General features: G+C 35.8%; 1 long non-coding RNA gene across 1 annotated transcript in view; it reads left to right on the top strand.

Annotated features, from left to right (window-relative positions):
- Nucleotides 1–22,859, top strand: part of LOC135448959 (uncharacterized) — a 29,054-nt gene extending 6,195 nt beyond the window's left edge. The window contains exons 3-6 of the long non-coding RNA XR_010440617.1: nt 2,010–2,126; nt 10,546–10,652; nt 20,780–20,837; nt 22,668–22,859. This is a non-coding gene — a long non-coding RNA (uncharacterized LOC135448959). The remainder of the gene's footprint in view (nt 1–2,009; nt 2,127–10,545; nt 10,653–20,779; nt 20,838–22,667) is intronic.
- Nucleotides 22,860–24,172: the final 1,313 nt, after the last annotated feature.

Here is a 24,172-nt window from a genome sequence, read left to right as displayed (position 1 = left end):
GTTATACATATAAAATATTTTTAATACTTTTAGTTAGAATTAAAACTTCCATTATTTTCAGACAGTCACTTAAAAGAACTACTACAGCTAGCATAAAAGAAGTTCTCTTGCATTTTGACCAAAATTATCTAGTAAAGCTTATTTTCACTCAGTGAAGATATACACAAGCAACTGGAGTAGCATTAACCTTTATCTTATGGCAAACTTGGAACTGACTATTCTCTATCTTAGGTAGACATCATAGAGAGACATTTCTAATGATGATAATTCCACTGATTTTGTGGATGCACTGCCTTGGCAGGAGTGAATTTACATGGAGAAAAATTATCCCATTTATAAATCAGGCTGCAAGATTCAACTTGGGAAAGGTTAAAGAATACCTCTTTCATGCACACCTGAACAAAGCCAGTAAAATTGAGAAAGCTATCTATAGGGAATGAGTCTCTCCCTGTGATGGATAAAAGCTTCTCATAATTTTGGCATAGCTTTCAGCTTAAATTGCATTCTAAATATAATATATTCTAATAGATATAGGTGCAACTGATAACATTTCACAAACGTTTCAATGGCACTGACAAGCTCTTCAGTTGAAAGAAAATTCTCCTTTCGTGTGCAAGAGCAGATTGCAGTTCCAATATCTTTCTTCCCCAGCACACACAGAATTGATTTCAGCATCTGACAGAAGCTTCAGGAATGATCTCTGAAAGAACTAAAAAGCAGAATCCATGAAGTAAATGTAAATGAACCACAGATCACAAGTAATGTTGTCCCAAAGGAAAGAAGAATCTCCAAAACCTTCCAAGGACATACCTGCTTCCCAGATGAGACCAATGTTCTGTACTGCAGTAAGATGCAAAGTGCACATGCATTCAGGTGCTATATAAAAGATATGTGTTACATGGCTGCTTTAAGTATAGTAATCTTGTGGTCCCAGAACTAACTGCTCTGTCATATTCTACTTGTATAGACATTGTTAAAAGTCTTAGTGAGGCTGCAGATCACCAGGAGAGGACCTAAACCTTGTAATGCATTTTGAGATCTACTGTAAGGAGAGATGGTAAATACGTTTCTATTACTTACACAGATATAAAGACAAAAATACACACAAGCACACGCATATAAAAAAATTTGCAAAAGGCTAGTCCCTGTCCATAGGCAACCATGTGGCCAACTGACAAGTACACAAAGGTTAGGAAAAGAATATAAATACTTTCTCATATAGTTGTCAGACAGAAATATTCTCACTTACTTGAAGCCTTTTCTGTAAAGTTGGTTATTTATTATTTATCAAAAAATCATAAATTGATCCTTGTGCTTTCACTGCCAGGAATATTTAAAGGAAGCTTTAAGGACAGTTCAGAGTCTAGGAAGTGAAAACTTCTACTGCCCAAAAGAGGCATAAAAATGCCAGTTTCACAAAATAAGCTCTGCTAAAGTGATCAGGCTGCAGACTGAAAAATCTAGTTCAGAAGTTAAAAATGTAATACCAAACCAGGCAGTACAGACTAGATAGAACCTTTTCAGCACCAGACAAAGAGGATAAATTGGCTGAGCAACTGTCTTGAAGGAAATACTTTACTGGTCTGTAGTATCTCTGAGCTAAAGGACAAATGTTGGAAAGTGACAGAAGCTTCAGCTGCCTTCCAAAAGGTGTGTTCAGAAGGCCTTATGTCCCACAAAATCCACACACAGGGTGCTGCCAGAGCTATTTTTAGTTTTGCCTTCTTCTGTGTCTTTCTACTGTAGTGGTTCAAATCTCTTTGATTTTGTTTCTTCCAAACTATGGATAAGTTCACTTCCAGTCCAGGATATTCTTAACATCTTATTTTTTTCAAAGAATATGTTTTTTAAATGTCAGTATTTAAGAAATAGAATAAAGTTATAAATTCCCTGTATTTTCTTTTAGAATAAGCATAGTTTCTCACATATTTCTTACAAACCATTCTTCGCCAAAACAGTGACCTTGAGGGTATGAGTCTCATCTATTCATGGAAATGTTTTCTTTTCAGCTGAAAACATGGGTTCTGTGGTTTCATCCTGTATTGCAACCTTCCAGCCGAAGACCATATAAGTCAAAACAGAAGGAACAGAAAGCCTCATTTATCTGAGGCAGCATCTTCTTGCAGGTGAGAAACTAAGGTGACATCTCCACTCCATTACAATGGTGTGACTTGCTACAAGCCTGACATAGCAAAATATAAACAAATCAATGCACAACTACTTTTGTTTGTGGAGACAAGCAAAAACTGTCAAAAATGTAGCATACTCAGCTGGCATTATTTGTAGACTGGCTGGCAGCCTCTGGAGAGAGAACAAGGAATACTAAAATACATTCAAAGGTCCTATTTCCAAGACACTTTAGGGATGTGCTAGCCAGGCAATACGGGAAATGGGCCTTCCATATGTGTGTGACACCCCTTCCAGATTTAGAAGGTGAAGTAAAGGAACTAGTAGAGTTTCATCTAAAGTGATTATTGTTCTAGATGTATTGGCATGTTTTTTTCTATGAAAATTAAAATGCATGGACTCATTCCCAAAGCTCAAAAAATGAAGACTTACACCATTTTAGATTGTTCTGCAGTGCTAAGCTAGATGTTTCTGCTCTGTTGGGCATGTGTAACAGCAGACAATAAATAGACAGCATCTTCTGCAGGAATTAAAGGAAAAGCTATACCACAGTAAAACTAAGGTATATTACCTTTTCTAATTCTATACCACAATTTCAATTTTCTGCCATTGTTAGTTCCATGTGCTGTAGACATCAAACGCTCTGAACTTTGTCAGTCTTGAGTTATCATAAAAGCTACAGTCTTGCAATTCATCTTTAATGAGTTGTTTACATGGAAATCAAACAGCCGTGGAATTTCTTGAAAATGGCCAAGGATCATTCCTAGCTCTCTGTCTCTTAAAAACAACTTCTGTGGCCATACAGCAACTATCACTGAGTGAGATTCATAGCTGCAATAAAGCGGTTTACTGTTTAACTCTGAACAGTTTTCTTGTTTTCTTGCCCCAGCCTATATTTTCTAAAATATATACCATCTCTTATTGCTGCAACCTGAAATTTACCAACAGCATCAGTAATAAATCACATGCAACTACTCTTACTTTTATTCCTCTCTGAGGAATAGAGTGGGAGCCTTTACACACAGCTGTCTGAACTTGGATCATTTTCAGATAAAAGCATTATTTATGCTCTAAAGTGTCCCAGGAGCTGCCTAGACAGAGTTGTACACAGTTAGGATCTACCTATTTTTACATGTGGGGCAACCAAGCAAGATTCATAATGGAAAATTTAATTCCAGATCTGCATTTAGCTGAGTCAGGACCATTCGTATGCACACACAAAGTCCAGACAATCTGCATGAGAGGTCATTGGACCTTCAGCATGATCACTTCATCAAAATGCTGACATTTTCACTGGTTTTGCTATATCGGTTTACTCCTGTGTTCCAGTCTGTTCATTTTTCAAACATCCCTTCTTGGTCTCACTATCTTTTTTTCCAAAATTATGAGTTGTTGGTTTGTGTTTTAGTCACTAAGAGTTTTAGTTCAGTTGTAAGATATACTGTTCCATGTAAGCGCACTTTGACACTGGATACAATCCAGGATGAAGTACATTAAACCTGGTCTATCACATCAAAGGATTCTCAGTAAATTTACTCCTTTAACCTTATTACTTTCAGCATTTTTAATTATACTTTGTGAGTTAGGATCTTTGTGCATTCAGTTTGTAAAGAGATGCTCTATTTGGTGCAAGAGTTAATCCTCCCGTTTTAACTGTACTCACACTCTGCTATCACAGCTCTCAGTAGCAGGGGCTTCTGGTGTGTATTAATCCAGTCTCTGGGATGAAAGACACTTCAGAAATGCAAACCCTTACCTACTTACTTAATAAGAAGCCAGAAAGACTAGCAGGACTTGCATAACATTTAAATTTTACAATAATACCATTTTATCCCCCTTTGTTCTGAACTAACATGTGACTAAAAAATCATCTTTAACTTGCCAATCTATGTGTAAAAAGACCAAAATATGTTAATAAAATGTCTGGTCTAGTTTTTTTCTAGCCTTTTAAAACAGAGAAATACTAGAAAATCTAATATTTTAATTTAGACTCTTTGTGTGCTCAAAGGAGCAAGTAAAGATAGGTAACTGCAACAAGGTGTAATGTTATTCGATTAATGTCATACTATGTGGTAATATAGTTATAATTATTTAAAAATGCCTATCAGACAATAATAGGTGTTCAGTGTTTTTTAACTGAAAGTTTGTTTAGAATACCTATAGGCTTTATATGAAGCTGAATAAACCTGTAGCCCATATCCTCAACAGATTGGCATTTTACTGGAATTTTAATGCAAGGCTTCTGTGGCAATAAAAAAGGGCTAATTTTTAATTGTAGCTTCCAAGCAGCTGGGTAACAGCAGCAGTGTCATATATCAGATAAGTGGGATATTTGCTGGGACAGAAAGGTGGCTTTTGAAGCTTGGCTTCATGTGGGTGTGTGTGATCTTGTCCTGTATTCCTGTTATGGGTTTTTTTATGGCTCATTTGCAAAAATGCCAAAGCTTAAGTGAGAGATACAAAGTGGTACAGGTTGTTGGTTCACCAGCAAAACACAGTTATCATGCAGGAAAAGAGACTGGTCAGTGTCCATGGGATAGGCATTTTAATGAAAGGGAGCAGTGGGGGTAACCCTTCTAGAGACAGAGTTCCTATATTAAAATGAAAGAAATTCTAGTATTATGGACAGATGCATATCAAGTAGACACTTGATTTATAAAAAAATAATTGAAAAAAATTGACCTAACATTTACCAAGCAACCAGATACAGTATTTGATTTGAAATGTGGTACAGCTAAATAAAGTTATTTCACTCTAAACAATGCAGAGAATAAAGGCAGAAGCTGGACAGACCCTCTTTCCTAGTGAGGTAACAACAGACAGGAACAACTTTCTGAGTTACTCTGTTTACTTTTAGCGGTAGGAACTGACAGGACCCACAGCTACAAAGCAAAAAAGGATGGATCTGTTTCATGAATTAGAATCTACCTCTGAAACATTTTCTACTTTTCTAAAGAAAAGGTTGCCAAAACACATGTTTAATTACTTTCAGAGATATTTTTGTTTCTCTTGTCTACAGCTGTCCCTTATTGAAGCATTTAAAAAAATCAAATGAAATCTCCTAAAAAACATTCTGCTCAGAAGCAGCTCTTGTATACCACATACTCACCATTCCTTGACAGTTTCATTCCTTTGAATATTGGAATGAAAATAACCGCTTCATAATAGAGGTTTTTGTTTCTGCTACTTATTTTCTGCTTGTACAATAAGTCCTTGGATTTAGAAACATAGTTAGGCTTAAGATATCCCTAAAAATACCTAATAAAGCAATAACATTATAAAAATACAAACCACTGGCAATTGCATGTTTTCCACTCCCCAAAACAGGCAGAATGGGATAGACTGAACTAGAGGAAGGGTTGTGTCCTTCTCTTTGTGTGTATAAATGTAGCAAAATAACATGTCATTAAGGAAGACAGAATACAAAAATTTGAAACTTCTAACATTTTCCAACAGGAGCTTGAAGAATCAGTGTCAAGGAAAGGATTCAGGGTAACTTTTTTGAGCAGTATTTTGTGGCATCCTTCAAGAATCATGGCAGAGGACATACTAGGGACAACATAGCTAAAAGCATTACCGAAGTCATGCTGCTCTTCAGCTGCTGTAAGACTTTTGGCAAAGCCATCTGTATTTCAACATATATGCAGAGCCATTGGTACTTCAGGAGCATGTAGAGGAAATGAAGTACTAATATTTGCACCATCTTGCTTGGAGTCTTTAGCTGAAGTACTTTCTGCATTCTGACTATAAGTGAAAAATGAGTACATATTTATAGTATTAGCAGTTCTCCTTCTAAATATTTGTTTACAGAAGAGGGAGAATGGAAAAGAGATAAGGATAGCTTTCAAATATTATTTTTAACCACAGAACACTCCATTTCTATTATTCACATTAACAGAATCAAATGCAACCTCCACATGAACCAAGCTCACTCTACGCAAGCTCTTGAAAAATGAATATATGCATAGAAAATAATGGACTACTCTTTGAAAAAGGATATAACAAAGAATTTGGTGGAGTTTCAGAGGTATAAAAAGACAATTATATAGATGTATAGACTACCATGTTCACCATTTTCTACAGCAATTCCTAAAGATTTCAACTGCTTAAGTAAGCCTTAAAGGGTATGTAAATACCAGGTTTATAGAACCAAACATGGCATTCCACAACAAGCTTCTTTTTTCTTCATTTCTACAGACATCACAGCAGGCCACAGTTCTCTGTATCTCTAGTCATATCACCTACTTTTAGACGGAATTCTGTGCAGTCTTTAAATAGGACCAGGATTGATATAGGACCAATACAGAGAATATAGAGAGCCTTTGGTTGTCCTCTTCAGTGCATAGATGTACGCCAGAAATCATAGTCAGCAAGAGATAAGGCTGGTACGGTTCTGCAGGAAGCCAAAAGGAAAGTCACAATCCTATTGCTGGTGGGTCCCGGGGAAAAGCTGAAGATTAGTAATAGCTCTATCTTCCTACATCAAAACTACAATGCATTAGTTACCCATTTTAAAATTCACATTATTTAGTTATACAGCATTTCTAACTTCTGAGGTGTGCATTCTAGAGATTGCAAATCAATTTGTGTCAGTCTCTTATGCTTCTTTAAAAACTGTCTCCTAAAAGTACTAACAATTTGGTAATTATTTTATCCAGAATTTTAGTTTAAAAAAGAATATTGTGTCCAACCACCAAAAAACTTGTTTTCTGTGCAAGGAAACAGCCCAAAGGGCTGCATGTTGATCTCTAAAGTGTCTGCAGAGTAACATAAAAATGAGGTTTCAATTTTTTTTTCTAATAGATAGAGACAGTAACATTTTACAAGACAGAAGTTACTTCTGTCACAGCCTTATACTCTTAGTTGCATGTGAGATTCAACTATGGAACCTTGGCTCACATTCAGCAGTAGCCATCTTTGACCTTGGAGAATATTTAGAGTCACAGAGGTGGATTACTGAGAAAAAAAAAAAAAAACTTTGCCACTGAAATGGGACATCAGTAATAGAAATGAACCAGAACACTGCACATAAGTTTGTAATTAGGGGCCTGATTCTGCAATAGTCTGAGTATTTCCTGAATGGTTTGGTGCTGAGTACCTTGAACTCATCAAGTGATGTCATGGGTTTAGTTTGTTCAATAACACAGCACTGCGGTGAGAGGAATATACAGAAGGTTATTTAATAGGAGATGTGTTTCAATTGCTATTCAAAGGCAAAAAATCAAGTCTCAGAAAACTGGAACTTTTTGGTTGAAACTGCACACATCCTGTGCCAACCAAGTCATTAGAGCACCTCACCTGAAGTAGAGAGAAAGCCACTTCATGAATTAAATGGCTGGACAGATGCCCAGCTAAGCATATAGACTCCCTTTCACAGTCAAAGCACTCTCACAGAATTAAAATTTGATGTTATCCAAGCCACAGAGCCACTTTTCTTGGTACTGATTACAAGGATAATGTGCAGCTGTGTTGGTTGGGCTTGAAAACTGTTCAGATTGGCTCTGAGTTTGTTTTGCTTCAACTGTCTTACATGAAAAAGAAATTTCCCTCATAAATCCATATCTGCAAGCATGCTTCCTTATCACGCATTACGTGTTTACCCATGAGGAAGAAAACACTGTTCTATTTCCTAGAAAGTCCAGATCAACAAGTTCATATAAACATTGGAACAAGTTGGTATGATCATCTCATTGTATATGAAGGAGGAAAGAAACAATGAAATCATAGTGAATGAATTATATCTGATGAGGCATAAATTCGTCTGCCCAGAAGTTAAACTTTTTTCCTCATTGATTTAAATAGAAATAGTAGGAAAAAGGTATTTTTCACTTTTAAACTAGGTCTGTGAACTCTATTAAGAAATTTCCAAACTTTCCGCCATCTCCTTGTATCAGAAAGGATTTTTGGATTCAGTGCATCAATGCTAAAAAGTACTGAAATAGAAATTAGCAAATGCTGCTTTGTTTGGGGAAGGACCATTTAGAGTTCTAACAACAAAAAAGATGATACTATTCAGTTTTGAAGTCTAACAGTGCTAGAATATCAGGCTTATTTTATAGCATTTAATTATCATAGGAAATAAACTCACAATGTAAGAATCATATTCCCACAATGAAAAATATAGAGTAGTAAAGTTTTTTTTCTATTCCTAAATCTTCTAGTCAATTTACAACCTGAAATCCAGAAACATGGATTGTAAGCTTGCACCTCTGATACTTCAGAGTGCTTTTCTACTTACCATCACTATAGCCTAAAGCACCAATGTAACCTAATTTTTCACTTTCCTTTGCTGAACTGGAAAGATCAGCAATGGCATACAGGTACCCAAACTCTTTTGAGTGCAGGTGAACCTTAAATGTATACAGAAGTTGTGATAGGATTACTTAATAAAAATTTCCATCTGCAAAAAGCAATTGTGGGGACATGCAAGTGAGTTCACATTCAAAAATGGTGTCAAATCTTCCAAAGGATCTCAAATTTTTATGTCTAGTCAGAATGAACAAGATTTATTGATTTTTTTCCTCCAAAAATCTTTTCCTATTTCTTCCTCTTTTAACTGAAGGGTGTGAAAATCTACTACATATACACACTTTGTTATGTACATTCTTAGTTTCAGTCCTCTTGCTGGATTTAATTTCAAAGTTGATGTTAATTCAATTTCTTATGGAATAAGACCCAGATAAGATGGGATCAAAGACTTATTTTTTCAATTAAACCAGACTCCTGAAACCAGCCACTCTGTGGCTATCTAGGTAAGTTAGAATTCAAAAATTTTACCCATTCCTTTTGCTGAACTGTAAATTTCCATTACTCTGTTTCATATTATCTATGAAGGCTTTTATAGCCATACAAACTGAATAAGGAAAATAATTTTCTTGTCAACACTTTACCCAGAAATGACATTTTGTACTTTATTATTGCTCCATATGAAGAAATTCTGCAGAAACCCATAGAATCACAGAATAGTTTGAACTGGAAGAGACATTTAAAGGCCACCTAGTCCAACCCTTCTGCAGTGAGCAGGGATACCTTCAACTACATCAGGTTTCTCGAGTTCCTACATCAACTGTTTCCCCTCACATTAATGAAGGCAAATAGTTATTGAAAATGTCATTATCCAAGCATAAATGAACCTTATTTCAGGTACATGCAAATAACTTTGCAGATAATAAACAGGAAATTTATAGCTTTTTTTCAGTCACAGATGCTACATTCTAATAGAGAAACAAAAGTTGGTGAAGGTGTTAATGCCCAAATTTTTAAATAAATTTCAGTTAAATTGCTGCAATGGAAAACTGTCTTTCTGTGAATTGTTAGAGTAAAATACAGAGTAAAATATTTCCTTCTTATTGCATCCAAACTGCTTCTTACTCAAGTTTTTCTGACATTTTCCACTGTCTGAGATTTAATATAGGAAAGGGTAAAAATTTTTCATAAGAATAGCTTTCATCAGGAGGATCAGAATTTGAACCCAAGTCCTCTCCCTGGATAAAGAATGTATAAGTAACCACATATTCAGGAACACTAGCTGTGGTACTGATCAGGATACCTCAAAAGACTGTCTGACAAAGTAAGAATCGTGTAGACAAGAGTCCAAGCTAGAAAGCACTTTCTTGGGATATGATCAATAAGAAAATAATTTACAATGTTCTAATGGGCATTTTCTTTTCAAGAAATCAGCAAAAGCCTAAGGCATGATCAGCAGAAAATATTTTGCAGGATTGAAGTGCTAGAAGTGATGACTTTGTTACAAGTCTTCTGCAAAAGCAAGCAGAATTTGTGTAAATAATTTGCCAGCGTGCACAGAAGCGATGTGGGGAGAAGTCTATGCTCTTAGTACAGACTACGGTCTTAGTCTATGGTCTCAGCATTCATTGCCTGTTTCTTGAGAGAGATTTTAATTAATGCTTACTGCTTTTTTGCAAGCAATAATATCCTCTAATACCTGCCCTGACTGGACAATTAAATGGTTTGTGACTGATTTTCAAGAGTTAAAACAAGTGACATCTGGCATTAGTTTCTTTCTAGTTCTGCAAATCAATTCAGTATATGCAGTCCATACTTGGCTCCCAAAGATGCAATACAAGTGATTTATCAGCTGCAAATTTGTCTAAAAGTGCCACATAGCATGTTGGACATTGCTTCTAGAAATGAAATTCAGGTGTGTGATATTTAAAGGTTAAAAATCACTAGCTTGAATTCCTTCATGAACTGTTTCCCCTTCCATTAATGAAGGCAAATAGTTATTTAAAAATTCATTATCCAGCCATATAAGAACCTTATTTCAGGAAAAGCCAAGTTTTCCATGTGATTAGTTTGACACCACCACCCCCTTCCTCCTCACACACAAATCTAAAGGCAAACACAGCCTATTCAGAGACTGAACTTTATCTGACTCTTTTTTTTTTTTCCTCCCAGTCATCATCCTCCAACTGCTTTGATGTTACAAGAGATTACATTGAGGTATGATTAGAAGGGATGCTGGAATTATGCCCACCTCTCCTCCCAGGATTTTTAAGAGAGATGTGAGTAAAACTTTCAGACTTTGGCTAAAGATGAAAGACTAAAAATATGAAGTGTGGAAACAAGAAGAACTCACCACACTCTCTGTAATCAAGTAGAGCTCTTACAATTTTCTTGTGTGCAATATCTCACATTAGAACCTCCTAAAAGGAAACAGAACAGTTTATAGAAAGCACATTTAGTATCAGGTGTCTAGAACTGTTTTGCAAATAATCCAGATAGTGAATGTTTTTGTTCAGTTCTTCAACTGAGGTTAAAAATTAAAAAAAAAATTAAAATACCTGTTTATTCATAAAAATAGGGTTTGTACATTAGAATCTTAGTGCATTTTTTGCTACCAAGTATCTAGTCATAAAACAGCACTTGAAATACAGTACCCTGCAGTGTGATGGTATGCATTATTCCTGAGGAGTAAATAACTCATATTCTTCCAATACACAGGAGCTGGAACAGAGCCCTGTAAGCTGCAGGTCCCACAACCCCATCAAAAGTCTTTGCAGAAAGCAGTTGCTGTCTTGATCTTCACCCACACCTCATCTCTCACATTTCACAAAGTCAATAGGAAAAAAACCTTTCTGAATGTCTTTATATTAGGAGATGATTTTGACTAAATATTGTAACCAGCAATAGAATTGCTGAACATACCATTAACTAGCAAATGATTAAGTGCAGCATTTAGGGAATTATTTTTTAATAGATAACAAAAGTGCTAAAATTAAACTTTCCTCAATTTATCAGAAAATTGTTTTATGCAATTACTACATGATAAAACTAATTCTCACTCAGACCTGGTGAGCAAGTGTCGGATCTCAGGATCTCAGTCCTGAGGTGCTGAGCCACCGAGACCACCTTGGGGGGCTCGGGAGTCCTGGAATGTTGCCAGAAGTGTCTGGTGGCTGGACTTTGGTCCTACACAGGAGACGACAAGGATGAGGGCTTCACCGGGGTGAATGGTGAAGGGATTAGTTAATTAGAGGGTGAGAAACAGGGTTTAGGATTTATGTACAGGGGGGTTTAGAGAAGTAAGATGGAGGAATTGGGGTGTGTCCTGTCCTCCTTCTTCTTCTTCTTCTCCTCCATCTTCTTTGGCCATGGTGGCACTTTTGGATTGGTTATTACTGAAAGTGCACCGAGTTATAAGAATAAATGGTATTGGGGAAAAATGATAAATATTGTACACGTAACAATGGGTATAAAGATAGTGGCTGCCCGGAGGGCAGCAGACAGTGTGCTCATGGCTGACTGCTGAGCAGATCTCTGTTCGGCTGAAAGAACATCTTTTAGATAAACAATTAATAAACATAAAAACCGAAAGAAGAACTGAAGCCTCTTCTCGTCCTTCGATACGCGGGCTGTCCCAAGGCCACCTCGGGCCTTTCCAGGCCCCTCAAACAGCCGAGATAACCGGACAAGCAAGCAGCATTAATCCTGCATTTTCACCATCAGCCAATGTAAAACTTTGCTCAGAATTAACAAGTAATAATGCTGTGGGACCTGTGTTGGAAACAAAATCCAAAAAACAGTATCTAAATGTGATAATCTATTTTTAATTTGACACATTTTCTTCCAGATCACCAAAAATGGTAGGATGTCATAGAAAATATCTGTTCTTCATGTTTTATGAGTGCTATGGATAAGTACAGACCTGAAAAAATTACTGCATGGGGTGCAGAGCAGTCATGCAGAACTTTTTTCCATTATAGAGATTTTCCTGTTTGATGCCTCAGCACACATTTCAGAAAAAATTCCTGAAGGATTTTCCCAAATAATTTCAAAGCAATCCAGAGAGAATAGGGCTTGAACAAAGCTGAAACAATTCAGCTTTCTGAATTTTCTGTGTAGCTCAACTGTTTATTTTCTGCATGATTTTGGTCAAGATCACAGGTATGCATCAGGTTACTCACCAGAATTTCAAAGGACCATGCAAAGTAGGGAAACCAAGTCTAATTAAAGAACAAATGTGCTACTCTTATTACCAAGCAAGTAATGTCTTAACTGTGGCTCACCAGAATATCCAGCATTTCTCGCACCACAAGCAGTAAGAGAGGTTTTGAACAGGAGATTGGGCTTGATGGCCTCTTGAAATATTTTCCAACTCACTTAATATCATTAAAAATGTCATGTTCTAAATGTCAAGTTGTTTTGTGATGCTGGTTATAGACCAGAAGTAATAAAAACAGTAATTAAAAAAATGCAATTAGACTTTCCCATTTGTAAGATTTTTAGGTTTATATGCAGGCTTATATTGTAGGCTTATTTGTAGTAAGGCTTATAAATAGTTTTCTTCCATATTCAGGTAAGCAATCTTTTCTAAATTTATGACTATTCAAAGTGCTGATATTTAGTCTATGTTCCTTGAGGAAAAAAACCCCCAACCTATCAAATTCCTAATATATTAGTGGTGTTTATCAAACTCAAAATGTGTTCTCTGAGTAGTACACAACTCACAGCAAAATACTTCCAGGTTTGTGCATTTGATTATCACAGTGAGAAATGCCAAAACAATAGTATTTTGAAGAACTAAGACTACTCCCTCACACTGATTGACAGGGTCATTTAAATATAAAATTTTTGTGATTTCATCTGTAAATTAAGTAATTGAAGATTTATTCCAGAAGCAAATAGGAAGCTATGAGAAATCAGGCAGTTACACAAACTGCCCTTTGTTCTTAAACAAATGGAAAGGAAACCAATATGTCAAGATTAAGAATGCATAATGAAAAATAAGTGTACTGGAAAAGCAACTGCTCCTGAAATAACTGATCATTTGTATGAACTTTTGGGTGGGCAGATACCGGAGTGCACATTGGTGTGATTGGTCCTGACTAAATCAGCTGCAGTGAAAACTAGACTTGCAGTAAGAAAGATACATATTAAATTATTTACTGTTTGCTAGCTGCTACCCTCAGCTCCTTATACATTATGCCAGAGTTCCTGGAGCCAACTGTTCCTTCCCCCAAGGCTTCACTCTGCATATATGAAGGGAATGGGTATCCTGCTCTTGACTACAAGTGGAGAATGACTAAGTTCTGAACTTGATATACCTGAAGTATGAAAAAATCCTCAATTATCACAAACTGAAGTCAAGTCATGGTTAACACTGTATTGTTATTCTCACTAAAACCCTTGACCTTACTCACCATAGCTACAGTCAAAAGCTCAAAATTTGCTTTTAAAAATAGCAGTGAAAATCCAGCTTGCCCTGAAACTAGGAAAGAGGCATAGATCCTCACCTATGAAATTTCCAGGAGGAGCCTGTAGCAAGAAACATCCATAGATCACCCAAAGGAGATGTCCCCTCCATTGCACTGCATGTGAGCAGACTGAACCTTCTCAACAGCTGTGCTACAAGACTTTTTCTTGGACAATTCATCTTCAGTATTTCTCAGAATGAAGTTTTCTGAGAAAGACAATGTCAATTGGAATCATGATATATTTTAGGAAGATTTTTTTAGAGGGGAGAAAAAAATACTCCTTCACACTTAATATGCATTTGGCTTATTATGACTCTTTCTCTTCTGCCAGAATGGAATCTGTATCACAGAAAATATTAAAACACCAGCCAAGTATATGCAAAGATTGTTGTTGAACTAAATTTCTGCAGGAACTCTATCTCATAATTTTATTTGGAATTTTCATAGAAAAAAAAAGTGGTGATATTTGTTTTCCTTCAAACTGTTTTTTCACCAGTGCTGGGCATCCAAATAAGAGTAAATTGCAATAAGTACATTTACATTACATAAGCACTCCTAATTTCAGTCTTGTCTGCTTCTGTGGTTTTTTTAAGCTATAAGAGAAAACATGCTTTGAATCAGGAATTCAGCAAACACCGAGTTTGAAGCTGATGGCCCTGACTAACCCATCATAACTTTCTGCACAGCTTAACCAGGAAAGGCAGCAAGTGCCCAGGCAGAAATCTCTCACATACTGATCAGGAAATCCTGTTGGAAGTTGGTGTGAGTGTCTTCAAGAACAGTTGTGAATTAAATTCAGCATATGCTTCAGCTGCCACGCTATATTCACAGAAGAAAGGATGAGCCTAACTTGTATTTTAAGGAAAAATGACATGAGCAACTAACTCCAGGAGGGAATTTAGTGCTGCAGATCCTGTGTAAGAGGATGCATCCCTGTAGAATGGAGGAAAGAGTCTGTGGAATGGGATTTGAGATTTTCCCTCACTTCAGATTAGATATTGGCTGAGATACCTTTTTAGCAATACAGCTTTATAAATCTTTCACTTCAAACCTACTGTGAAGTTTCATAGTAATAAAAACTGGGTGGTTGTGTAGAGTAATCTAGGGGGAAAGTTCTTTAAAAAACTAAATTTCATGGTATCAAACTTTATTGAGTATAGCCTCTAATTTCTTTTCCTTTTTATTGCCAAATAAAAATGACAAGCACAAATTATCAAGATACTTTCAGCATAGAAATAAAGCTGTATGTATTATTACTTAAATCAGCCAGAGCAGACTAAGACATACTTCACTTTCTAAGATCAGTCTTGAGTTTCTTTAAATAAAAGGAAGACACAAGATGAGCAAATTATATGTAACAAAAATGTTTAAATAACAGTTTTGTAAAAGTTATTTAATCCCACAGGTGTACATTTTTTAATTAAAAGTTGTAAAATAAGATAGAAGTCCAACAATTAAAAAGATTTGACAGTGAAAATTCTGTGGCTGCTCCACCCTGTCCTAAATCTTAAAATGAACAGTAGCAGGAAGGCATGTGTGCTCTTAGAACAATTTCTTCTTGTTTACAATTGCAGTAGGCAAAAATGAGTCATTGTTCTGTACAAATAGAAAACTGTGTGCTCACAAAAAATGTTTTGGCACTATCTGCAAAGTTTCAGTAAATTAGAATGTCAGAATGATATATGCAATTTTTTTAATATAAATTTGTTAAGTCATGGTGCCAACAAGAATTAGAAGATATACAATTTCTTGGAATTCTTTTTCATACTGATAACCTAGAGGACAATATCTATTTTTATTTGCAACTGCTGAAAGGGCAGGGATTATAAAACTTAAACTGAGATTATTGCAATATTTGTCCCTCAGGAATTTTTGAAATAGAGCATTTTCTAGGGTTAAAAAATTATACGCAGCATTTTAGAAAATGTTAGAAATTGTTATCACCATTAATTTCTCCTTATATACATAATAAATATAGTTTTTATGAAAGGTTCCTGTATTAAAACATAAACTGTAAAGACATAATTTTTAAAAGTTTCCTGTACTAACCATGAGCATGACAGTTTTAGGGATAATTCAAAGACAGTAAAATAAGACAAGCACTTTGTGCTTGAAAATAACTCAGGAATTAATTTTTAAGTGTAATTCTGCTTGTTACATTTTGGCATAATGTCTATATAAATACTACATCTTTTCTCACTTAAAAAAAAAAAATTGCTTTTTTCTTGCCTTTAAAAACTACCATACATTTCAGTAAGTTATCAAATTAGTTGGAGAATAATGCATACAATACATCAACACAAACGTCAATATATATTACAAAAGATCCATGAAGGATTTAATCTATTCTTCAGCCTCAGTGTTGAAACATAAAGCTGACTTCACTTTTAAAAAATGAGGTCAAGGGGTTTTAGGCTAAGAATGAACCATGATACTTGTCTAAAAATTCAGTGAAGTAGATAAAGAGGCTAAAATCTTTGTTTCAGGAATGGAAAATCAAACAGAAAGGAGACATATTCCTTCCTGCAAATATTCTCCATGAACTAACTACTAGAAAAGTAAATCCCATGTACTTTAGCAAATATTCCAAGAAAGAGTATTTGTGTTTTGTGGTAGAGGAGAGCAGCAACATAGAAGAGGGCTTTTGACTTTCTTTGAAGGTCACAAAAGGGGCAGAGCAACAAGAAAACTTTTAAAGAAAAATATCCTGTCACATCAAAATCAAATATCAAAACACACTAGAAAGTACAGAGAGAAAAGTATTCACAGAAAGTTTGCCAGTCAATTTTCTATTGACCCAAAATTTTCCATATAAATGAAGAATTACCTAAACAACCATATCAGGTCTATTGTGAAAGCCATTTGGTATGAAGGAAAATACTAACCCAGATCTGTTTGCAACCCTCTGATGATGTTAAAGGTGCTCTTGTCTTGCTGTGTTTTCCATAATAAGAAAATACACAAAGGAAAACAGTCCTTACCTCTGTGAAAATCAAAATTCAATGTACCCAGGAGTTGTGAAGTTGCACCTTTATTTCTCACTGTATCTGAACCTACATGCAGGTACAAATTAGGGAAATGAAAATTTTAGTGGAAAGAATGAATGAACAGTTATCAGAGCCTCCTATTTTCACTAAGATTAATTTAATGAGTAGAAATACTAATAATCCCATAAAACTTGTGTAGAATATGAAATTTAAGAAATTGAATGGGGTCAGAAGTGTTGGCTCTTTCCTTGTGTTTCCTGTCTTTTCTCCATGGATTTGGCAGTAAAGTTCATTAAGTTCACAATAGAAATTTCTGCTACTTCACAACACATCTCATTATGAAAGGGATTTATAAAACCCATGCTGATTGTAGCAATGGGGGCTGTCTTACAGAAAAAGCAGTAGCTGGGCAGGTAAGATTCCTAGAATTTCAGGCAGACTGTAAATGAGAGCAGAATGGGAAAAGACTCGTTAACTTCTCCATAGAAAGTCCCCTTCAGTCACTTTGACCTATCACTGCTTGAAAAATCACATCAAAGATTATTTCAGAGCTCTTTCTATAATTTTAGCCTCCAAAGAGGTGTTCAGACTTTCTGAGGCAAGTCACTAGAGTTTATTTGAACTACAAAGCATCAATGAAAGCTGCTGGTTCAAGAAAACAAATTATAATCAACTTTCATTGCTATTAAAACACATCTGTTTTGGCTACATGGGATCCAAATGAAATCCCATGTGAAGTAATGTGTAAAACCAGCCAAGTTTAACAAGTGTTTATGACTTTCTGAAGTAAATGTCATAAAAAAGACTTTATCATTGCTTTGATTTCTGTTCCACACAGAAAAATTCCTTAGGATTTTGGAGATTAAATATGAGAAAATATACAGAATTTTAAACAAAATTTTAAAATTAGGTGTGCACCTCATTTTATCATAGATAAGCATTCTGCTTTGAAGAAACATCTTATCGATTTATAAGGAGAATGGTGTGGATAAAATGCAATCACTTGACCAACCATCCCAATAACCCACCTTGAAAGAGCTGTTAATTTCAAATACAAGTTAGAATAAGTCAGCACAAAAGGAACAACAGAGAAGCAGACAGAAGAGAGACAGGAAAAAGCTGGAAATCCTTAAATTCAGTATTAAATTCTTCTCTCAGAAAGTTGATTGTTGATTTTACAACATCAAAAATATAAAAACCTTACATAAAAAAATTAATCTCTCTATTCTGCAAACCATACTGTTTCTTGAGAACGTGTATATTTACTGGGAATTGGGGAAAAAAGGCACAGACTTTTTAAGCAGGAAGGCTGTAGAAATACTACTTCCCTGACCACTGTCTGAAAAGTTCCATTCTGATCCTTAAATTTTTCCAGAGCTTATGAGGTTAGATCTCCTACAAACAGTTTTGTATTCAGTTTTCTATAGAGCTATTTGGAGAAAAGATGAGTTTTACTTGCCCATTATAAATTAATGTAATATCCTTTATTTTCTTAAGTCCCAGCTGATTTTCCACCATAGTGTTACACAGATGTCTACTGACTTTTAAAGAGATAGCTGTTATATAGGTTGGACAGGATTTCTTATAAAATACAATTTGTAGGGAAATATCAAACTGATCAAAAGCATTTCAGGAGTCCCAAGGATTTTCCAGACTAAAAATCAAAAAAACAAAAAGGAAAAAAGCAATGGACTTAAGAGGCTGTTGCCTTGTGTTGTTTTACACTGCAAGTCCAGAGGAGGGCCACAAAATGGTCAGAGGGCTTAGACCATATGTTTATGTGGAGACAGACTGAGAGAATCAGGGTTGTTCAGCCCAAAGAAAGCTCTGGGGACACCTTACTGCAGCCTTCAGGTATGTCAAGGACACCTACAGGAAAGATGGGGACAGACATTTTATCTGGGCCTGTTGAGACAGGATAAGGGGTAACAATTTTAAACTAAGAGAGGGTAGATTTAGACTAGATATAAGGAAGACATTTTTTACAACACACTGGAACAGACTGCCTGAGGAAGTGGTAGATGACCCATCCCTGGAACCATTCCAGGTCAGGCTGGATGGGGTTCTGAGCAAGATTACCCATTGAAGATTAGATATTGCAGGAGTGTAGGACTAGATGGCCTTTAAAGGTCCCTCCAAACCCAAAGTACTCTATGGTTCTGGATGTTTCTATTGCTATTGCACACACCACTGAGCATAGAAATTCCCGTCTTCCTTTCAGACATTGATTTACGCTGGCATTCTAAATATGTTCTTCATAGACACCCAGATACATGAAAATGGAGAAAATGTAAATAGTCATATAGCTATATATATATATATATGTATGTATTTTTTAAAGTCACGAGTGCAGAAATACTAGTGTAAGGAAAAAAATGGAGAAGATTGGGTTAGTAAAGATGGAATTAGTATATCCAAGATTTGATCAGTAAAGGTACAAATTGTGTTAGCAAATGTGATTGCATTGATAAAGGAATTGTATAAAATAACAAAGTATTATATTCACTCATTTGTTTGATTTATTTTTATTAATTGTACTGGCAGGTATACTTCGCTCTGATACACATGTAGGACACAACACAAGCCAAAAATGTCTCTGCTCTACCATATCACTCCATAATAATACTTCATATGGGATCTTATTTCTCTGTTCTGCTACATTTTCACCCTAGTTGAAAAAAATTGATATTGTTAAGACTTCTGCACCTATTGGAAGCCTTTAAATTTATCAATGAGTTTAAATGTTACTTGGAGAAATACAGGAAAAGGGACTTGTCCCTCACTGTGATGCGGCACCAGGGCTTTGAGTTCTCTTTTTTAAGCTAAGAAATTATCCATAAAAATAACATTACAAAAGTATTATTTGTGTGTAGAATTAAGCACTTAACAATTAGGAACTGTTTGAATTTTCATCCTTCTTGACTGCATTATGATACAGCCTTACTAGTACTACTGCTACTACTACTACTAGTCTTTTCTTCAAGCTCCTTCTCATCCCATATCACACTTATGAACTGTGCAATGCTGACAAATGAATTAAAATGAGCATTTCACAGACTGCCAGTAGAGAATGTTCTAGCTAACAAGCTTATTGCCTTATTGGAAGTCATGTCTAAACATATGAAATGTTTAATGCCAAGTTCAGTGAAGAAATCATTCCACAACCCACAGTAGTTCATGGAATTCGTCTTGGCTTCCTTTTGCTGGCAAAACTGGCAGCCATGGTCTGAAGAGTGATTGACTTACACCAGTAATTGTTATTTTTAATTAAGATCACATGCAGTCCTTCAAATCTGTGTCTCTCCTTTGCTAAACAAGATAATAATCACTCCTTTTGCAGATTTGTGGTGAAAATTAGTAATATCTGTACACTTCTGAGGTAATATTGAAAGATGGAACAAAGAGGTGGATAAGGGGATTAATCACTTTCTCTGAAAAGCAGAATTTGAATACTGCAAAATGTATGTAGTGCTAGACTGTTTTATTGTCAGTTATTGAGAATTGTTGTTTTTATCAAGGGTTTTTATCAAGGCCTTTAACAAATTGGGCACTGTTTTAAACTATGCTTCACAAGAAGTTTTCTGTAAAAATTCTCTTAAAAACCACCTTTGCAATTTACTAAAATGTAAATTACTACAGTAAATGAACCTTTAGTCATCATTCATTTACATACCTATTCATTTAGCAGAATTTAGGATTCACTTGATTGCTGATATTGCTAAAGTGGAGATTGAAACTTGTTTCAGAGACTGAGGTCATGGAATGGTGGTTCTGTGAGCAGCTGCAAACTTAACTTTGGCACAATGGCTTTGGCACAGTGGCACCTATTAATAGCTTATAGCCTTTACACCTTATTTCTATATTACCAAGATTGACCTGGAAATTCTCAATACGGATAAAAAATGGCGCTTTATGCCCAAATCTTCTAACATTTAAATCACCTTATAGATCCTCAAGAACTGTACTTGAAGCAACAGGAACAAAAGTCTGCTCATAAGATAAAGAGGTAAGAGACCCAAAAATTATGAATTAAGATTTTAAAATTGCTTTACATGACATAGAATTTATAAATTCATTTAACAAGAGGAATGAGAGATGTTTGTATATAGACTTTTGCACCAGCTGATGACCAGATTTCAGAAACATAATATGAAAGATGCCAAGCATGAAATCCTAACCTACTATTAAATAATTGCACCGAAAGACCTGTCATTTATTTCACAGTGAACAGTTATTTATTCCAGCTCCCAGCAGGACTCTGATTAACAAAATTTCTAATTTGCTCTGAATTTATTTCACAAGTACCTAAAAAGGAGGAAGCATTGGGAAGAATTTTGCATCACTGTAGGTTTTCTTCTCTAAAGAAACTGGAACATTTTCCTTGTAAGCAGCAGCAGCTAGTTTTGCATTCCAACAAAGAGCAGGAGAGAAACTCTACCTCCTTAAAAACTGCTGTCTTGCATGTAAGTTAATTTATGATTTATTACAATGAAACTATTTACGACCTTAATAAGAATATTTACAAGCTTTGACTCAGAGCTTTGCCTCCTCTGTTAGACACTAGCATGTCCTCCCTTCCTGCTGGAGCTGTGGTGATTCCATACAGGAATGAATATAAAACTCAGATGGTGACAGGGAGCCGAGGTATGTAACACAGAGTTCTGGATGTGAAACACCAGCAAGTGGCTACATAGAAGACATAGTGACACCTGCTTTTTGACATTCTCAGACTGCTCTGAGCAATTTGCTGTGATGTAATTTTTAAAAATATATCCTTTCGCCTCTAACTTACAGGTTTATGCTTTCTGTTTCATTCTCTGTAGTGTCTTCTCAACACCAAAAAAGGCAGTGTAGGCATTTCTTTTTATTACTATTAATGATTAGTAATTCAGTGAAAATTGTTATGTACATTCACCCTGATCTTTTAGAATGCTGCATACTCCTATTGTTTGAGGACTTCCAGGCTTTCTTATCCTGGTTTTCTAATTTCAAGGTACACCAAGAATTGAATATATTAATTGTCATGCTTTTAGCTACCTACTTTTAAAAAGTCGGCTTGTGTAATAGCAGAGCAAGGTCTTCAGGCAGCTCTTACATATGAAAATAATTTTGTCTTGTTAAAGCAAAACAAAAAATCTCACTGCTTTATAATCATCAAATATTTGGTGGATTAGCATCAAAGATTAAGTGGAATAGTTTTCTACAGTTTTTTCAGTAGAGGAGATGGCCCATGCAGACTGACATATCCTCCCGTAACAGTGAGAACAGTGACTACTCTGACTTTCTAAAGTCTGGGAAGTGTCTCAAAAGCTTATCTCCATTCTAACACAGTCTCAGTAACTAAGACATGCACTGCAACTGATGCTGCCACAAAATGGGAGAAGGAACCTGTGAAAGACTTTGCCAGGTTGGATGAATTTGTATAGATCATACTCTTTTTACAAGTCTTACTTCTTTCTGCATGTCTTTCCCTATGTCTCTGTCTTTCTATATATTGTATACCACTATGCTTCGGGTCCTCAAAACAACAATTCCCTAGCACACTAAAAGCAACATTAGAATTTTCTCCTTAAAGACAGATTATGTCCAACATTCAGCTTTATAAATTAGGTAACAAGAGCAACCATGCAAACACAGAATAGTCCAAGTTGAATGGTGGCTGTTAAGATGACCTGCTCTAAACTCCTGAAGGCAAGGATCTACATTAGGTTACCCAGGGCTCTCTCAAGCCAAGCTCTTAATAACTCCTGTGAGGAGCACTCCACCATTTCTCTGAGCAACCTATTCCAGAGTTTTGTTGTTCTCATGGTAAAGAAAATATTTCCTGTGTCCACAGGGATTCCTTTCTGAAGAACTTGTGCCTATTGCCTCTTGTCCTGTCCCCATGCATGCCTAAGAAGAAAACACCTCCCTCTCCACCACAGCTGCGCTTTCAAGTACTGGAAGAGTGAAAGTGCGTCACTTGGGCTTCTTCTCTCAGGCTGAAAAAACTCCAATCCTCTGATTTTCCTCTCAGGGATTTTTTCACATGCTGTTCCACTATCCCACTGTCTTACTTGGGAATCTAAAATACCTACAGTAATGTATTGAACAACATTGCTTCTGAATGTGAGTATTTAGCAAGTAAAGAAGAATCAATTCAAAGCCTTCAAAAGCCATGTTCTTTTAACATACTTAACTCCCTAAAGCAACTTAAAATTATTCATTTACTAGGTCACCTTCCTTAAAGAAAACAAAAAATCAAATCTTCACAGTAAACAGCTTTAAATCTTGTCAAGTCACAAATGGGTCAGACATGAGCTGTGTGTTAATACATATGTGCAGAGGAGAGAAGGGAAGAATGAAAGCTGCATTCAAAGGGAACTGGCTTCTGAATTATTGTTAAAGATTAACGGTCCATGAAGACACCATGTGGACTGATGCAGAATAACAGGCTTAGAAGTACAATCAACACTAGAGTTACAGTGGGCTTTTTTTTTTGAGGTCACTTGGATGCAGAAATAAACTGTCTATATTTTGAAGGAAGTGAGAAACAACCAAGTAGTATAGGCACATGAGAAGAGTGAGTTATGAGATTGTTGGGGTATTGTACTGCAGTATTGCAGTTAAAATAATATATCCTTGCCTTGTCCTTTCTTTGCATGCCTGGATACACATTTGTAGTCTAATAGCTGCACGCTATTTTGGTCACTGTTGGATGCAGACTTTCTCAACCACAGCATATTAGGTTGTATTTAATATTTTAATTACACTTCAGTTTTATAACAGCTTATGTAATCGATTTGAATCGGATTTTGAGAATAGCAGTTTTACTTAAGTTACGAAAAGTTGTCTCCTACAGAGCATGAAGTAGATAACCCTGAAGGGAAACATGCCCCACCTTTTTAATAAAGATTGACAGAAATTAGCTGCTTTGAATCTTTTTGTTTTTTAATGAACCAGCAAAAACCAGAAATAGTTATAGAAGTCACCATAAAGCTTTTCTTCAGCCAATAGCCACAGCATTATGTTTGTTCAAAATAGTGAAAACTTTGCAAAACATGATTACAAATAAGAACTGAGCTTTCATCTGAGATCTCATAATGTGGCAATTCATTAATTCCTTTGCCATTAAATACACTTTAAAACACAAAATTAAAATGTGAATGAGGAGCAGGCAACTCTTCATGTTAAGTGCAGAAAGTTGCAAAGAATGTCACAGCAACAGATCAAAATAAATGGATGCTCCAATATGCAGAAAATGTCTGGAGGTTCCCACACAGCCCCTAAGAAGCTTAGCAGCTCTCCCACTCCTATTTGCAGGGAAAATCAGGATGACAGATACATACGATCAGGTACAGA

This window comes from Zonotrichia leucophrys, chromosome 5 (assembly GCF_028769735.1).
Source record: "Zonotrichia leucophrys gambelii isolate GWCS_2022_RI chromosome 5, RI_Zleu_2.0, whole genome shotgun sequence".
Classification (NCBI taxonomy): Eukaryota; Metazoa; Chordata; class Aves; order Passeriformes; family Passerellidae; genus Zonotrichia; species Zonotrichia leucophrys.
This window is presented reverse-complemented; position numbering and strand designations above follow the sequence as displayed.